This window comes from Rhinoderma darwinii, chromosome 6, assembly GCF_050947455.1.
Source record: "Rhinoderma darwinii isolate aRhiDar2 chromosome 6, aRhiDar2.hap1, whole genome shotgun sequence".
NCBI classification, from domain to species: domain Eukaryota; kingdom Metazoa; phylum Chordata; class Amphibia; order Anura; family Rhinodermatidae; genus Rhinoderma; species Rhinoderma darwinii.
The window spans coordinates 116,704,407-116,721,945 of record NC_134692.1 but is presented as its reverse complement, the minus strand read 5'-3'; the positions used below and the strand labels follow the sequence as shown (position 1 = coordinate 116,721,945).

Here is a 17,539-nt window from a genome sequence, read left to right as displayed (position 1 = left end):
GAGACAACCAGGATATAAATGAATGGTCTGTCTTCCCCAAATGATGGACACCAGAGACTTAGTGTGGGTATAAAAGTGGGGGGTAGGCCACAGCTTTATTAAAGCATGGAGGAAAAAACCTTGTCCGCAGCTAATACCGGAAGATCTTGATCTTGTTGAATATACCGTCACCTCGCGTGCCGCCCCCCACCGCTGCCGCGGTGGGCACGTCTTAGTTGGTACGGCGGTGACTGTTCTCCCATAGTCCCTTGCCTGAACGGACAAGGCCCCTCCACACCGCCACAGGAGTGAGGTGTATCCCTATACCGAGCTCCTACTCCCACCAGCCAAAAGAAAAAGCGCCCTATCAATTGCATCCTGCAGACCTGACAAGAAAATGTCCAGCCCTATGTCATTCTAATGAACACCATCTTGCAGCATCAAACCCTTGTTATCCCCTTCCAATAGGCGATGACGTATGATCACCCCTCCTCTGGACCTAACATGTCGAGACACTCGCATGTTGACCATACGTCTCGCCTTTCAATGGCCGAATGGTTGCGAGCATCATTCCACAGAACCCTAGGTACTATCTCTGACCACACTATGAACAACTTCGGAGAAAATGTGGCAAAACGGTCAAAATCAGCCCTTATGACAGAAATGAGTTCCACCACCTTAACAACATAGGTCATTCCCTCCAGCATGCACGACCACGACTGCCGGTCCGTGCGTAACTTTGCTCAAGGCGACCACTTCAGAGAGAACCTGGAGCCATTTAAGACCCCTAAAACATTTCCAAGCTACATCCGCTTGATGGAAGCCGAGACTGGTACCCCCGGGCCGATAAGAAGCTCGCTGTGCAGCCCAATAAATGTAGGATTGGCCCAACAGCCACACCAAAGGCCTCTTGAAACATATAAAGAAAGAAAAACTGAAATAATTAACAAACCAACAAATGCGGGTGAACATAACGGCAGAAAACGTCCGACTTCCAACGCCCCAATCTTTTAACATCTGCCTCAGACATGCCCCCAGCCTCTGGGGGGTGCTATCTCCGTGGACCAAGAAATACAAAGTATGGAAGCACGGCCCGTAAAAAGCAAAAGATAGGACATGTTCTATCATTTGCGGTACACTCTACGGCCCGGACACCTTCCCGTAAATAAACGGGAAGGTGTCCGCGGACAATAGAAGTGAATGGGTCCGTAATTACGGAAGTTTTTTTACGGTCGTGTGCATGGGGCCTTAGGGCTTTTTTCTGTATTTTTTGCATTTTAAAATAACGCCGCTTACCATGCAGTATAAAAAACATAATACATTTACTAGCTGGATCAGTACAATTACGGCGATACAAAATGAATACAGGTTTTTTTATGCACAATGAAAACACTTTTATAAAAAAACAAAAAAACAAAAGTATTTATTTTTGTGTTGCCATATTCTAAAAGCAATAACATTTTTATTTTTCTGTCGACATAGCTGTATGATGGCTTCATTTATTGCGGGGCGACTTCTTGTCTTGATTGGTACCATTTTGAAGTACCTACGACTATTTGTTTACTTTTTATTTAGTTTTTTGGAAGGCCCAATCAGCAGTAAACGGCTCTTTTTTTTATTTTTATTTTTTTTGTCATAGTAAAGCATTTTGTAAGCGGAAAAAATGGGTTTTATTATTTTTTGTTATAAATTATATTGATCTATTAATCTTTTTTTTTACATTTTTGTAGTCCTACTATCCGATTGTTGGATCGTTTTTTATAAAACACCTCAATACTTCTGTATTGCAGTGTATTATGCCTGTCAGTTTAAAGCCAGGATCGCAGAGTTTTGATGCACTTTTTGGTGCAGTTATTGAGGGAAGCCAGAAGCTGATCCAAGTGCAAAGAAAGGTATAAAGAAAAGACTGATGAACCTCCTTTCTTTTATGTCCACTCCTGTATGTGTGATCCTGGCCTTAAACTGACAGGCATCCTATTAGGCCCTGCCTTTTTTAGGCCTCCAGCTACCATGGAAGCCATCGGTACCTGACGATCACGTTGAAGGGGTGTACTGGGATGATAGAAAGAGCCCCTTCCCTCTTAAACCGTTTGGATGCCACAATTGGCCTATTGACCGCGGCATCTAAGGGATTAAACAGCCGGGATCGGAGGTTTCTCCAATTCCGACAGGAACCACCGCTCTAAACAGCACAGGACGCATGCTGGGATTAGGGCACAGCGTGATGACATAAAGTCTCCTCAAGACTGCCATAAGAACTTGTATTGACAGGCTTTAAGGGGTTAAGAGGTGATAAAAGATTTCTAGACTGTAAGTTTAGGAGGATAGATAGATAGATAGATAGATAGATAGATAGATAGATAGATAGATAGATAGATAGATAGATAGATAGATAGATAGATAGATAGTATATAGCAGTATCAGGCTGGATTCACACGAACGTGGCGTTTTTGCGGACGCAAAAACGCGGCGTTTTGCGCGCGCAAAAATCACTTGCCAGCTCCGTGTGTCATCCGTGTATGATGCGCGGCTGCGTGATTTTCGCGCAGCCGGCATCATAGAGATGAGGCTTGTCGACGCCCGTCACTGTCCAAGGTGCTGAAAGAGCTAAATCTTTCATCACCCTCGACAGTGAATGCCGAACACAACAGCGAAAAACCTGTAAAAAAAAAAGATAAAGTTCCTACTTACCGAGAACTTCCCGGCCGTTGCCTTGGTGACGCGTCCTTGGTGACGCGCCTCTCTTGACATCGGGCCCCACCTCCCTGGTTGACGCGGCAGTCCAAGTGACCGCTGCAGCCTGTGATTGGCTGCAGCCTGTGCTTGGCCTGTGATTGGCTGGAGCTGTCACTTGAACTGAAGTGTCATCCCGGGAGGTCGGACTGCAGGAAGGAGACAGGAGTAATCGGTAAGTTAGAACTTCGGGTTTTTTTTACAGGTTCATGTATTTTGGGATCGCAAGTCACTGTCCATGGTGCTGAAACAATTTAACTCTTTCATCACCATGCACAGTGAATGTCTCCCGATTTCGCGGACCGGAAATTTTTTTGCCGGGTTCGGCCAAAACGAGTTTGGCCGAACCCGGTGAAGTTAGCTTCGGTTGTCCGGGTTCGCTCCTCGCAAAGACACTCCGTTTGGATGCTTGGAAACAGAAAAGCACGTGGTGCTTTTCTGTTTCCATTCATCCTTTTGACAGCTCTTGCGCGAATCACGCAGTTCGCACGGAAGTGCTTCCGTGCGGCATGCGTGGTTATCACGCACCCATTGACTTCAATGGGTGCGTGATGCGTGCAAAACGCCCAAAGAACGGACATGTCGTGACTTTTTTTCAGCGGACTCACGCTGAGCAAAAACCACGGACATGTCTGCACGGCCCCATAGACACATATAGGTCCGTGCAACGCGCGTGCAAATCACGCGCGTTGCACGGACGTTTTTCACGTTCGTCTGAATAAAGCCTCACTGTATAAGTGTGTACTGTATATAGCCGTATTATATGTGTGTATAGTATATAGCGATATATGGTTGAATAGTATGTAGCCATATGTGTCTATAGTATAAAGCAGTATTATATATGGGTACAGTATGTAGTGATATTATATGTGTGTATAGTATATAGCAGTGTATATGTGTACAGTATATAGCAGAATATGTGTATACAGTTTATATCCATATTATTAGTGTGCAGTATATTGCCATATACATGTGCATGGTGTGTAACGATATGTCTGTATAGTATATAGCAGTATTATATGTGTGTACGAAATATATCAGTTTATACTTGTGTAGTGTACATAGCGATATTATGTGTGTACAGTATGTAGAGATATTATATGTGAGTGCAGTATATACCAATATATGTGTGCACAGTATATAGCCATATTAATTATGGGTATAGTATATAGCGATATATGTGTATAGTATATAGTGATATGTGTGAATAGTATATAGCGATATGTGTGTATAGTATATAGCGATATATGTAAAGTATATAGCAGTATTATGTGTGCACAGTATGTAGAGATATTATATGTGAGTGCAGTATATACCAATATATGTGTGCACAGTATATAGCCATATTAATTATGGGTATAGTATATAGCAGTATTATATGTGTGTACGGAATATATCAGTTTATACTTGTGTACTGTACATAGCGATATTATGTGTGTACAGTATGTAGAGATATTATATGTGAGTGCAGTATATACCAATATATGTGTGCACAGTATATAGCCATATTAATTATGGGTATAGTATATAGCGATATATGTGTATAGTATATAGTGATATGTGTGAATAGTATATAGCGATATGTGTGTATAGTATATAGCGATATGTGTGTATAGTATATAGCGATATATGTAAAGTATATAGCAGTATTATGTGTGCACAGTATGTAGAGATATTATATGTGAGTGCAGTATATACCAATATATGTGTGCACAGTATATAGCCATATTAATTATGGGTATAGTATATAGCGATATATGTGTATAGTATATAGTGATATGTGTGAATAGTATATAGCGATATGTGTGTATAGTATATAGCGATATATGTAAAGTATATAGCAGTATTATGTGTGCACAGTATGTAGAGATATTATATGTGAGTGCAGTATATACCAATATATGTGTGCACAGTATATAGCCATATTAATTATGGGTATAGTATATAGCGATATATGTGTTAGTATATAGTGATATGTGTGAATAGTATATAGCAATATTATGTGTGTACAGTATGTAGTGATATTATATGTGACTATAGTAGATAGTAATATTATGTGTACGGTATATATTGATATTATATGTGTGTATAGTATATAGTGCTATGATATAATATCGAAGTACAGTATATAGCAGTATAATATGTGAGTACAGCATATAGCGATATTATATGTGTGCACATTGATAGCAGTAGTATATGTGTGCACAATATATAGCATTATTATAAGTGAGTTCAGTATATAGCGGCATTATATATGTGTATACAGCATAAAGTTGTGTTTTATTGTGCACAGTATACAGTACAGATCTTTAAGCCGTGTATTTGTAAATCAATTTGAACTAAAGTGGTCTGATATTGTTTGATAGATAAACACTTTCCTACCTGGGTATATTTTTTATTTTCCTGTGGCGGTAGTATTGAAGGGGCACCAAAATAATTCGGCACGGGGCGCCCCTATGCCTAAGGCTGGCACTGACTAGGCCTAATGGTTTTCTCACCTTTGTGCAGGTGGAGCTGCATCACAATAAGTAAAGAAAGATTTTATTCACCTTAATCTTTCCATCTTTTGAGCGTTTTTGTTAAAAAGGGTTCATTTATCTGCATACATTTCTAAGGTCCGATCAAATTTAAATAGTCGCCCCGTCTGGATAACCTCTGTCATAGCGCGGGAGCTCCCCACCAAGGACCTGATTAGAATGGGCACCATGTAATACTAATGTATGGCCGCCCACATCTAGACCTTTGTCAATCAGATGATTGCTGGAGAGGCTGCATGCTGGAAGGGGGTTATCCGGTTGCAACAAATCCTATAAGTTTGTTAATGCCAAGTGTGAGGGGGTGACGGTAGAGGCCCCCAGGTGGTGGATGCCTTGGGTTTATCTACTGTATAGGTATAAATAACTGGACTAGAAGGAGAAGAGATGATGTAGAATGACAAATGTGTAATAATATATAGTGTTATATGTACAAAGATAGGACACATGGCGCAGCACATACATATACATGGAGGAATGTGGTGCAATGCTGGGAGTTCATAATAGCTGGATAGCCACAGGTCAGAAAGCATTGATACAGATAGAGGCTGTTACTAGTGACACAGGTTATATAAGAGGGCAGATCACATTATTGTACAGTAGTCATATAACTGAGCCCCATCGTTTATTAACACTTACATCACAGTGGCCTCAACTCCTATGTCACAAAGTGATGATGTCACAAAGCGATGATGTCACAAAGAAATAGAATGAGAGTGAGAGATTAAAGAGAGAGATTGTGAGCGCCGTCTAGTGGAGAGAAAAGTATTGGTGAGTACCCAGTTTATTCCATTTGTTACACTCAACAAGGCTGATAAGACTTTTCCTGCAGATTATTATGCACCTTACTCCCCAGCCGCACATCTAATTCTACAGCAGCTGATTGGCACAGCTCTGCTGCATGGTCATGGGCATCATATGAATAGAGGCATATATATCAATGTGACACCTGGGTGCTGTAAATTCAGGGGAGGAGGTATTGTGTGACGCATCCCACCATTATCTGCGTGGGATATGGAATTATCGTTTTAACAATAATCATACAGTAAAGATCATTCAATAGGATACTAACAAAATCTCACAGCTGCCAGATTATCAGACGTTCTGGATTATGGAACGGTCATAGTTAAAGGATTGTTTTATCAAGTAAACCTTACCGATAAAAAGTCGCCCATATGATCAGCGGATCGCCACGTGTCTCACTCCTGGAACCTCAGGGCATATGGATAGAAGTGGTTTTGATGAGACAGCCCCTTTATAATGTTCAGGAAGACAGCGCAGTGAGACCCCAAATACGCAGCTAATGTTAGTCTATGAGTTTATGTACAATGACATGTATTTCGCTGGTGCTGTTTCTTTGTACAATCTATGTAAAAACAAAATTCAGCATAATTCATCAGATCCCATATGAAAGCCAAGTTTCCCCCATAGTGCCTTTCTCTGTCAGACGGCGTATGGAGCAAATCAGAATCAGTATGGAACCAGTGCAGCGACCAACACAGAGTGATATCAATTTGTCTGTTTTGCCCATCTGTATAAAACGCTGTATTGGTTCATTATTATTATTATAAAAAAATCGTGTGTATGAGGCCTTAATGTGATTACATAATAAGGCTGTTTTATTCCAGAAACAGCGCCACTCCTGTCCATTGGCTGTTTCTGGTATTGCAGCTAAGCCTCATTCATTTAAATGGGGGTGAGCTGCAATAGCAGACAAAGACCATAGACATGAGTAGCGCTGTTTCTTTTTAGAAAGCTGCCATGTTTTTCTAATCACCTACAACCCATTTAATCAGAAATCTCAACACTGGTTCTCTGTTCAGTCTTCTGGTTTTGTGAGATTCCATATTATCTATCAGAATTTCAGAGTTAGGGCATGCCCCCACGTGGCGGATTTCCTCCGCAACTGTCCGCATCAATGCCGCACCTAATCCGGGTTGCGGATTACGGCTGTGGATCTGCCCAAAATGTGCAGTAAATTGATGCGGACTAGCTGCTGCGGACTGCGGAAAAAGTGCTTCCCTTCTCTCTATCAGTGCAGGATAGAGAGAAGGGACAGCACTTTCCCTAGTGAAAGTAAACGAATTTCATACTTACCGGCCATTGTCTTGGTGATGCGTCCCTCTTTCGGCATCCAGCCCTACCTCCCTGGATGACGCGGCAGTCCATGTGACCGCTGCAGCCTGTGATTGGCTGCAGCCGTCACTTAGACTGAAATGTCATCCTGGGAAGCTGGACTGGAGACAGAAGCAGGGAGTTCTTGGTAAGTATGAACTTCTATTTTTTTACAGGTTGCTGTATATTGGGATCGGTAGTCACTATCCAGGGTGCAGAAACAGTTACTGCCTATCGCTTAACTCTTTCAGCACCCTGGACAGTGACTATTTACTGACGTCTCCTAGCAACGCTCCCGTAATTCCGGGAGCCCCATTGACTTCCTCAGTCTGGCTGTAGACCTAGAAATACATAGGTCCAGCCAGAATGAAGAAATGTCATGTTAAAAAAGCAAGACGCATCCGCAGCACACATAACATGTGCATGACAGCTGCGGACTTCATTGCGGAATATAGAATCTTCATTGAAGTCAATGGAGAAATTCCGCCATGAGTCCGCAACCAGTCCGCCACTGCTCCGCAACAGACAGAGCATGCTGCGGATACCAAATTCCGCTCCGCAGCCTATGCTCCGCAGCGGAATTTTACGCATCGTCTAAACGAACACTTCTAAATTTAAGTGGAAGTCAATGGAGAAACGGCTCCGCTGCGGATTAACGCTGCGGAGTGTCCGCAGCGGAATTCAAGTGAAATTCCGCCACGTGTGAACCCAGTCTAAATGTGACGCTAATGGTATAAGGGGGAATTTACATGCAGAAAAGTTGTTGCAGAAATTTTAGCAACTCTCCCATTCATATAAATGGGTCTTGCAGAAATCCATATTCTTGCTGCAGAAACAATCAGATAATTGGAACTAATTGTCAGCCAGAGAAATTCTTACAAAAAATCTGTCGCATGTGAATATACCCTGATGGTAAAAAGTTATTAAATATTATGTCTCTTTCCCATCTCCAGAGTTTACAGTCTCAGAATCTGTGAACATGGCGTCTTGCCATGAGAACATTGATGAGGAGAAAGGCCTATTGGCTCCTCCATGTGAGATAAACGAAGACGATGGCGAAAGCCCCAGCGCACAGGACGTGCATGACCGAACTGGAATCTCCTACACACGATCCATCATTACTGTAGGGATTCTCTTCTATATAAATCTTATATCCTACATGGATCGGTTCACTATCACTGGTAAGTGGGGGGGGGGGGGGTACTTACACTGTTTTCAGGGGGGGAGCTTTATCAATGCTGCAGCTGTGGAGGTACCTAAAATAACAGCACCCTGAATCTCTTCATATCATACATGTAGTCTAGTTAAAAGAAAACTGCACAAAACGTAGAGTAACTTTACATGTAGTTTGCATTGCTTTTTTAAATAGGGACAGTAAGGGACAGTCACTAACACTTATAGAGACAGTCGGGGACACGCGTACAGTACCTAACACTCATATGGACAGTCAGGGACATGAGTACAGTCACTAACACTCATAGGGACAGTGAGGGCAGGAGTACAGTCACTGTCACTCATATGGACAGTCAGGGACAGGCGTACTGTCACTAACACTTATAGGGACAGTCAGGGACAGGCGTACCGTCACTAACACTCATATGAACAGTCAGGGACAAGCGTACAGTCATTAACACACATAGGGACAGTCAGGGACTGGAGTACAGTCACTAACACTCATAGGGACGGTCAGGGACAGGCATAAAGTCACTAGCACTAATATATGGACAGTCAGGGACAGGTGTACAGTCCCTGCTGTTATCCCTATATATCTGTATACCCTATACAAGCCCACTCAATGCTTCCCCCCTATAGTATCCCCCGGTCCACCTCCTTCATCCTCCATAACACCCACCCCCCACCTGCTGCGGCGCTTCCCTCTACTTCCTTGTGTAAAGCCGCGCCGCCATGGCACCACTCCCGGCCGCACCCTGCATGTCTGCTCAGCTGCTCCCTGCACATCAGCCATCGTGCCTGACCGTGCCACAGTAGGAAGAAGCAAGGCCTGGAGAAGGACGCCATTGTAACACATCTACATACAATGTGGATACGCCATAAATGTGTATAATGGGAATCCATGCATTGTCTATAGTGACATCTCTCTTTTTTTCTGACAGGGACGCTGCCATACTTACAAAAATCATTTAATATGAAAGACAGTGGATCTGGCTTGCTGCAAGCAGGTAGATATTAACATAAAATCTTATTCTGTAAGTCACCTGGAATCCGCCATTTTAGGCGCTAAACCAATATTCTAGAGAAGGTGACCAATCTATTCACTGGAGTCTCATGATGTTACTGACACAAGGTTGTGATGTCATCAGTCTCTAGTGAAGAAATAAGATTCAGTCAGGGGAATGGACAGCTGATGGACGTACATAATGGTGCCTGCTGTGAATGGGCTGGGGGTCTGAGAACCGCAAAATAGGAAACCAGATATACTACATCAATTTCACTATAGGGCAAAAGGTGTCGCACAGTGAAGCTTTACATTAATGAATGAGAGGGGGAGGGGAATAACTAAAGTGGGGGATGGGGAGTGAGGTTTAAATGCAGGATTTAATATAATTTGTCCATTTAAAAATTAATTTTATTTTGATTTTCATACTCCAGTCTTAATATAAAGAAGGTTGGAGAAAAATGCACCTAATGTATAACTAGGTGAATGTCCTTTAAAAAATTCCGAAAATGAATTCTACGCCAGCCACGAGCAGGATTTGCGCTATAATTTACTCCAATTTCTGGCATAAATTATGTTGAATTTGTCGGGCTGCAGATGGCAATGCCTCCTTCCGCTGAGCTCCATCTGCTTTTTAGAAAAGTGGCGCACGTGTCAAATATGGCACAAAACTCTAAATTGATTTTGCAAATTCAGGGCATAGAAAAGTTAATAAATTTCATCCACTGAGTCTTCCCGGTCGGGACTCTTCCTTTCACGTCTTCTCTGTTCCTTCTCTGTCAGTCTTCCTCTGCAGCTTCATGTTGCTGGCTCCAGTATTTGGATATTTGGGTGATCACTGGAATAGGAAATATCTGCTATGCATTGGTATCACCCTCTGGTCAGCCGTCATCCTTGGCAGCTCATTTATTCCTGATGAGGTAACATCCTGAGTTCATTATTACTGGGGTTTTACGGGATTATCACATTGATGCCTATCCTTCTTCCAATGACGTTTATGTGACGAGATGTAATACCCTGGTACAGCCACCCTTTCGGACAGGCCGCTGTGCCTGTGTAAACAATGGAAGAGACACATCGCTCACAAGAGTGCCACGGCCCTTCATTGTGATAGTCTGTGGTCCTGGAGTTCAGACCCTCACTGACCAAACATTCATTGTCTATCCTAAGACTAGGCCATCAATAAGAGTCCCAATGTTAAAGATTTACTGAAGATTTTCTGAATGATTATTTTTTTTCCTCTTCCCCAGTATTACTGGCTGTTTCTGCTTATGCGAGGATTGGTTGGCATTGGCGCTGCAAGTTACTCCACCATCGCCCCCTCCATCATCGCCGACCTATTTATAGCAGACCAGCGCAGCCGCATGTTGTCCATCTTTTGGACTGCTATCCCCGTGGGCTGGTAAGTCTCCTGTGTAAACACATAGAATCCAGTACTTATGACAAGAGATCCTCTGAATATTTAACAGGACCTTCTAGTATAGATGTAACTGAGTTTGTATATTGGAGAATTGCATGATCTGCAGTTTACATATAACCCTATGACTAGCAGAATTGATCTTACTGTAAAGACTATTGTGATTTCCTGCTACCACTTCACATTGTTCCTGATCACACCAAGATCAAGGATGAAAAAAGTGTCTAATATATATAATGTGTGCATATGTTTATACTGTTAATATGTCTGTATATAGTTATATTTGTGTGGAGATTATGGCCCATTCTTAACTTTAAAACTTCTTTTTTGCCTATTAAGTGGCCTTGGATACATCATGGGCGCTAAATTGACAAGTGCTATTGGTGGTGACTGGCACTGGACTTTGCGGGTAAGTGAGAGAATTGCAGGATTCCTGCAGGCAAACAACGATTTCCCTGTAAAGTCTTATTATTGGAATTGCTCCCCTTATCTGCTGCATCGATGAGCAATAAGTAGGGCACTTGGTTGCAGTTCCAGCTCTCTGAGTGTCCTTCAGGAACCTATAGACAGCCATTTATGAACACTGACATATGGGTGTTTGTTTTTTTAGTCATTTCCTATTTTTAATTTCTTAAATCTGGTTTCAGTCACTTCTATTTATATATATAATATACAATGTCTCCTTCTTCTGAACAGGTCATTCCAGGTCTGGGGATTATAGCCGTCCTACTGCTTCTCTTAATTATGAAGGAACCATCCAGAGGAGCCGCGGAACAGAATGGTCAGAAACACACAAACAACAATTCTTGGATTACAGATGTGAAAGCTTTGCTGAAAAAGTGAGTGTTTTCTGTATAGTGATGGTTGTCGCTGGCTTTACCCCGTGTCTCTTGTGTCACTTACATTTCTCTCTCTCTCTCTCTGTAGCCCGAGCTTTATGCTTTCCATGCTGGGATTCACAACAGTGACATTTATTTCCGGCTCCCTCTCCCACTGGGCTCTATCATTCTACAAGCGGGCCCGGGTCCTCCTATACAGAGGTGATCCATGTCAGACTGTAATATGTCAATCTGATGACAGGTAAACGCTTATTTACTGGGTGTGCCAGGAGGTTGTGAGGGGGGCTCTCTGCCATTATGTCCATACTCTTCTCTTCTTGACCTGACTTTTGGGCAGGGCTACACGGTGAAGGGTCAGGACTCCTGGTAGAAGTCTTATTATAGGGTGGGTTCAGACGTGGTGCGTTACATGCAGATTTTACTGAGGATTTGCTTCAGATTTCAACATTTGCATTGCTAAAGGTGAAATCCACAGTGAAAATCTGCAACAATTCCACAAAATGTGATTGCAGTACATACAGTGTTGCGGATATTTATTTGCCAAATCTTCAACAAATCTGAAATCTCCCCCTATAATGTATATAGACTGCTACATGACTGTCTGCTCTATACTGGCAAGATATTTAGGATAGGTCCATAGAGAGCCCTGTCTGTATCCTGTTGGTACAACATACATATGACTAATTGTTCCTGCAGGGAGCGCATGTACATATTCCATACATACAGGTTAGTCATGATTAATCAATCCTGCAGGGAGCGCATGTACATATTCTATACATACAGGTTAGTCATCATTAATCAATCCTGCAGGGAGCGCATGTACATATTCCATACATACATTTTAGTCATGATTAATCAATCCTGCAGGGAGCGCATGTACATATTCTATACATACAGGTTAGTCATGATTAATCAATCCTGCAGGGAGCGCATGTACATATTCCATACATACAGGTTAGTCATCATTAATCAATCCTGCAGGGAGCGCATGTACATATTCCATACATGGAGGTTAGTCATGATTAATCAATCCTGCAGGGAGCGCATGTACATATTCCATACATACAGGTTAGTCATGATTAATCAATCCTGCAGGGAGTGCATGTAAAGACATCTGCCATTGAATGAAGTTTAGGGACTAAATCTTTACAAAGATGAAGATAGTTGGAGTAGTAGTCATACTAAGATCCTTTAATCACCCTTTATATCCAATTTTTTACAATCCATCTGTTAACCTCTTTAACCCTTCCTTTGCAGCCAAATTTTTGGGATGATCACTATAATCACCGGAATCGTAGGAGTTGGAGCTGGTGTGGAGATAAGTAAAAGGTTCAGGAAGGTCAACCCCTGAGCAGACGCATTAGTCTGTGCTTGCGGAATGCTGGGCTCCGCCCCTTTCCTGCTCTTGGCCTTGACCTTGGCAAGATTCAGTCTTGTGGCCTCCTATGTAAGTTGCTGATGAACAGCTTGTTGTGATTGATGTTTTTCTGTTAATAATATTAAAAAGGGTGAAAAAAGCATATACACAAACATATAGTACCTGTAGATACATATATACAAACGTATAGTACCTGTAGATACATATACACAAACAAACATATAGTACCTGTAGATACATATACACAAACGTAGAGTACCTGTAGATACATAGACACAAATATATAGTACCTGTAGATACATATACACAAACATATAGTAACTGTAGATACACATACACAAATATATACCTATACTTAAAAACTGTATATACCACTGGATACAATACACATCCAAATACACAGCTTTACAAACACATAAACACACACATATTAATACACATATACTGTACATTATTATCCAGTGTAAGGTCTATAGGCAGGTTTATTGCCCCCCTGTGCAGCACTTGTGTTCAGGGTAATGGATAAACACTTGTACTCTTCCCCCTTCACCATCCAGTCTTTTCTGAATGTTTTCTTTTCACTACAGATTCTCATCTTCATTGGGGCGTTGTTGCTGACGCTGAACTTTGCCATTGTGGACGACATCCTCCTGGTGAGTGATCATAGCTGAAATGACATTTATTTAGGCTTTTCTCTGTTTTCCTGCGTAGTCCATGAAATGCCACTGACTCTACAATAACTGCCAGACAAGAGACGGAGAACATTATAAGCGTGGACTGCGCTGTTTGCAGATACTATAATGCAGATATTTGGTCACTTTGTCTGGCTGCCATTGTTGAGTTAGGGTCAGTAACGTCCTTCTGTCTACTCAGAATGTCCTCTTGTTTTAGAGTGTTGTGACCCCCAGAAGACGCTCCACAGCGGAGGCCTTACAAATCATTGTGTCCCACCTGCTGGGTGATGCATGGAGCCCATATCTCATCGGAGTGGTAAGTATTAGTCACATTATCTTCCTAATGGGTATATGAGAAAAGTCTTAGCCTGACTGACCCCCAGTGTGAACAACACACAACAGACAAACATTACACATGAAGCAGACAGCACTAATACAGTACGCAGACACCAAGCAGACATTATCAACATTATCAGCCCCCAAAAATCATATAGTACACATACAATGCCAATACAGCACCGATAGTATACCTACTCAGCATAAAGACAGAACGAAGACATGACATAGAGCAGTCATACCACATACATACAGCACAAATACACCAGAAAATATTCTTACCCTGCCATTGATAATCTTCCTAAGAAAAAAACATGCAAAACTCTTGCCAATAAGTAAAACTGGGGCTAGCAAAGTTTTAACCAGTGCTCCTCATGGGCTGAAGGTCGGAAGCTCCTCTGCTAACTATGGTGAGGAGTTTCCTCTTGCCACCTCCTACCATGTGCTGTCACCAGATTTCCCGAATAGTATCCAGCATCTACTGTCTGGAAAAAATATATACACTTGTGTTATTTCTAATAATTCATCTTACATAACAATGTGTCATCTTCTTATCCTCAGTTATCTGACCTCATCCGCAAAGGGAAGCCGGAATCTGACCTATTGATGTTTAACAGCCTGCAATATGCCCTCATGGTCTGCGTTTTCGTATCCGCTATTGGAGGAGGGTTCTTCTTGGCAACTGCCCTCTTTCTTGAGAGAGATCGAAAGAGGGCAGACATAGAGTCCCAAGGTATGTTCCCTGTCTGTATGTGTATGTTCAATGTTTACTCATGCCTCCTGCAGAATTAAAGTGGAGATCCACCAGTATGGTCAGAAAATGTAAAATATGGACTATATCAAAATCTGTATATTCTGCTTTATGGGATTTTTGATTGATTGTAATTTGTCTGACAATTTAGTCTTGTGTAAATACCCGGGACATCTCAGCTCATTAATACTAGAGTTCCTGATGCTTATTAACAAGTGAATATCTGCTATTGGTCCAGGGTGCAGGAAGATTAACCCTTTTGCAGCCAGGGTTTTTGGACATTTTGCTTCTAGCAACCTGTAACATTTTCACACTATTGACATGTATAAATAAAACCTAACTTGCAAAATAAAGTCTCATACTAAACCCTTATGCCTATATATTTTGTAAAAGAGGACACCTGACACATTGTCAAACTGCTTTTCTGCACTTTATGCACACAGGCACAGTCGTGCAATTTTGTGTCAAAATTAAATTTTTCATAAAAATGCATAAAATGAATATTTGTAGCTAAAGGTGTGACCCAAACAGAAAATTTGATGGTACATATAGGTGCATAATTATGATTATGTAGGTACATAATTTTTCTTTCCACTATACAAATGCTAAGGCTGTGTCCCATTTTACCCCCAGATTAAAGAAGTTGCTGCAAAAACATGACATTTTTTTATGATTTTGCAAAATTTGCGGCAAAAACACAAATTGACAGCAACGTGTGAACACACACTGAACCTAATCAATAATCGCAAATCCCTCAACCTAATCTAATACGATTTTTAGTGGAAGTAGTTGAACACAAAGACATTATGGTGATGTCTTTACTGACTGATGGAAGTTTTTTTCCATCTATCAAATATGTTTTATTTCATAAAATACATAAATTGCATAGATTTAAAGATATCAAATCAGAGCACTGATTGGTAATCTCGGCAATAAAGCCAGATTTTACCTTAGACAGTTTTGATGAATGAGGCTCATAGGTGACGTTGATAGTTCACAATCTGTAACTTCTCTTGTAATTAACCATCTAGTATTGTAAAGCAGAACAGTATTACATGTGAATGATCTGATAATGTATTCCTACCTCATTAATCTTATTATTTTGTTTTACCTCAATAACAGGATGATGCATTCGGACATTTATTTACACCATACCTCAAGATCAGAACATTACATCTTGGAATGTCCATGGCTGAAATACAAGAAAGGCATCAAAAACTAAAAGCATCAATATTTTGGAGCTCTAAAGACTTTCACCATAATGAGCAGCAGGGCTCTGCTTTGCTCAAGACAAAACTATAATGTTTCCAAACAACCACAAATGGATTCTCTGCGTGCAGAATCAAGGACACCACACAGCATAAAGTCAACATGTATGCAAATGGCAGGATACCAAGCAAGTTGGCAGTGGTAGTCATGACTACAAAGCTGCCATTGCCTACTCTGTTACTGGTTCCAGTGGTTGAAACATTATAGATACTATACCGACAATTGAGGAAACTGGACCTAGATTGTCTGCAATTCCAAAGATTGCTTGAGGAAGAAAACGAGACAAACCTCACAGACTCATTTATATGGAGCTTTCACTGACTTCTTCCTCAGAAAAGCTTCCCAAGGAATTTGCAGAAAAGACTAACAGCAAACTTAGGTCCACCTCAAAGGAATTTTTTCTGTGCCTGTGGCTCGGCTGAGTCACAGTGCCAGCCTGGATTTGACTAATATTTGGACTACAGATCCAAATCCCTGGAGTCCTTGTGAAATAACCTCACAAGGAAAGACAAATGTATCTGCCTGTGGCTCGGCTGAGTCACAGTGCAAACTTGGACTTGAAAGAAAAATCTTTGGACTACAGGACTGTATTCCAAAGAGAGCCTTAATGTCGCAACAAATGATAAATGTCTCTGCCTGTGGCTCAGCTGAGTCACAGTGCCGAACGAGACCCGAATTATTTGTCAAATAACATCATAACAAATAACAAATGTCGCTGCCTGTGGCTCAGCTGAGTCACAGTGCCAAATGAGACCTTACAAAGAATGACAAATGTCGCTGCCTGTGGCTCGGCTGAGTCACAGTGCTATGATGAGTTTTACCTACCACCAATGGCAACTACCAACAAAAATGCAAAACAACGCTTGCCAAACTTTAATACCCTTCATCTTCATTATACCAACTAAAGACACTGCAGTTATATACCATCTTTAGATGAAAGGACGAATTTTAAGACCATCATGTTCATGACTGCTTTTAATATTCTTACAAGTATACCAACTTTATGGAAAAAATGTAGTCATGCTATTTTAATAAAAATATATGATCCGAAAGATAGCGTTTTATTATATAGGTAGCACATTATTATAGTATACTGTCTTTACTTGCTGGTTTATTACACATTCTGGATTATTAGATAGATATAGGGAAATGCTTCTGAAAGTTATAAAAACCTATCAAAGGAAGAGTCAGGATTGAAATGCAGGAATAGTCTAAAAATGTGATTGTTCCACAAACAAAACGTTTTTCCTATTCACAGGATGTCACGATCCGTGGGTATGTGGACCAACTACTCCGCACCGCCGTAGCAGAGTAGCAGCTGGCCAAACAACAGTCCTA

General features: G+C 41.4%; 1 pseudogene; it reads left to right on the top strand.

Moving 5' to 3' along the window:
* The first annotated feature begins 5,972 nt into the window (after positions 1–5,972).
* On the top strand, positions 5,973–17,244 carry LOC142656417 (protein spinster homolog 1-like; annotated as a pseudogene).
* Positions 17,245–17,539: the final 295 nt, after the last annotated feature.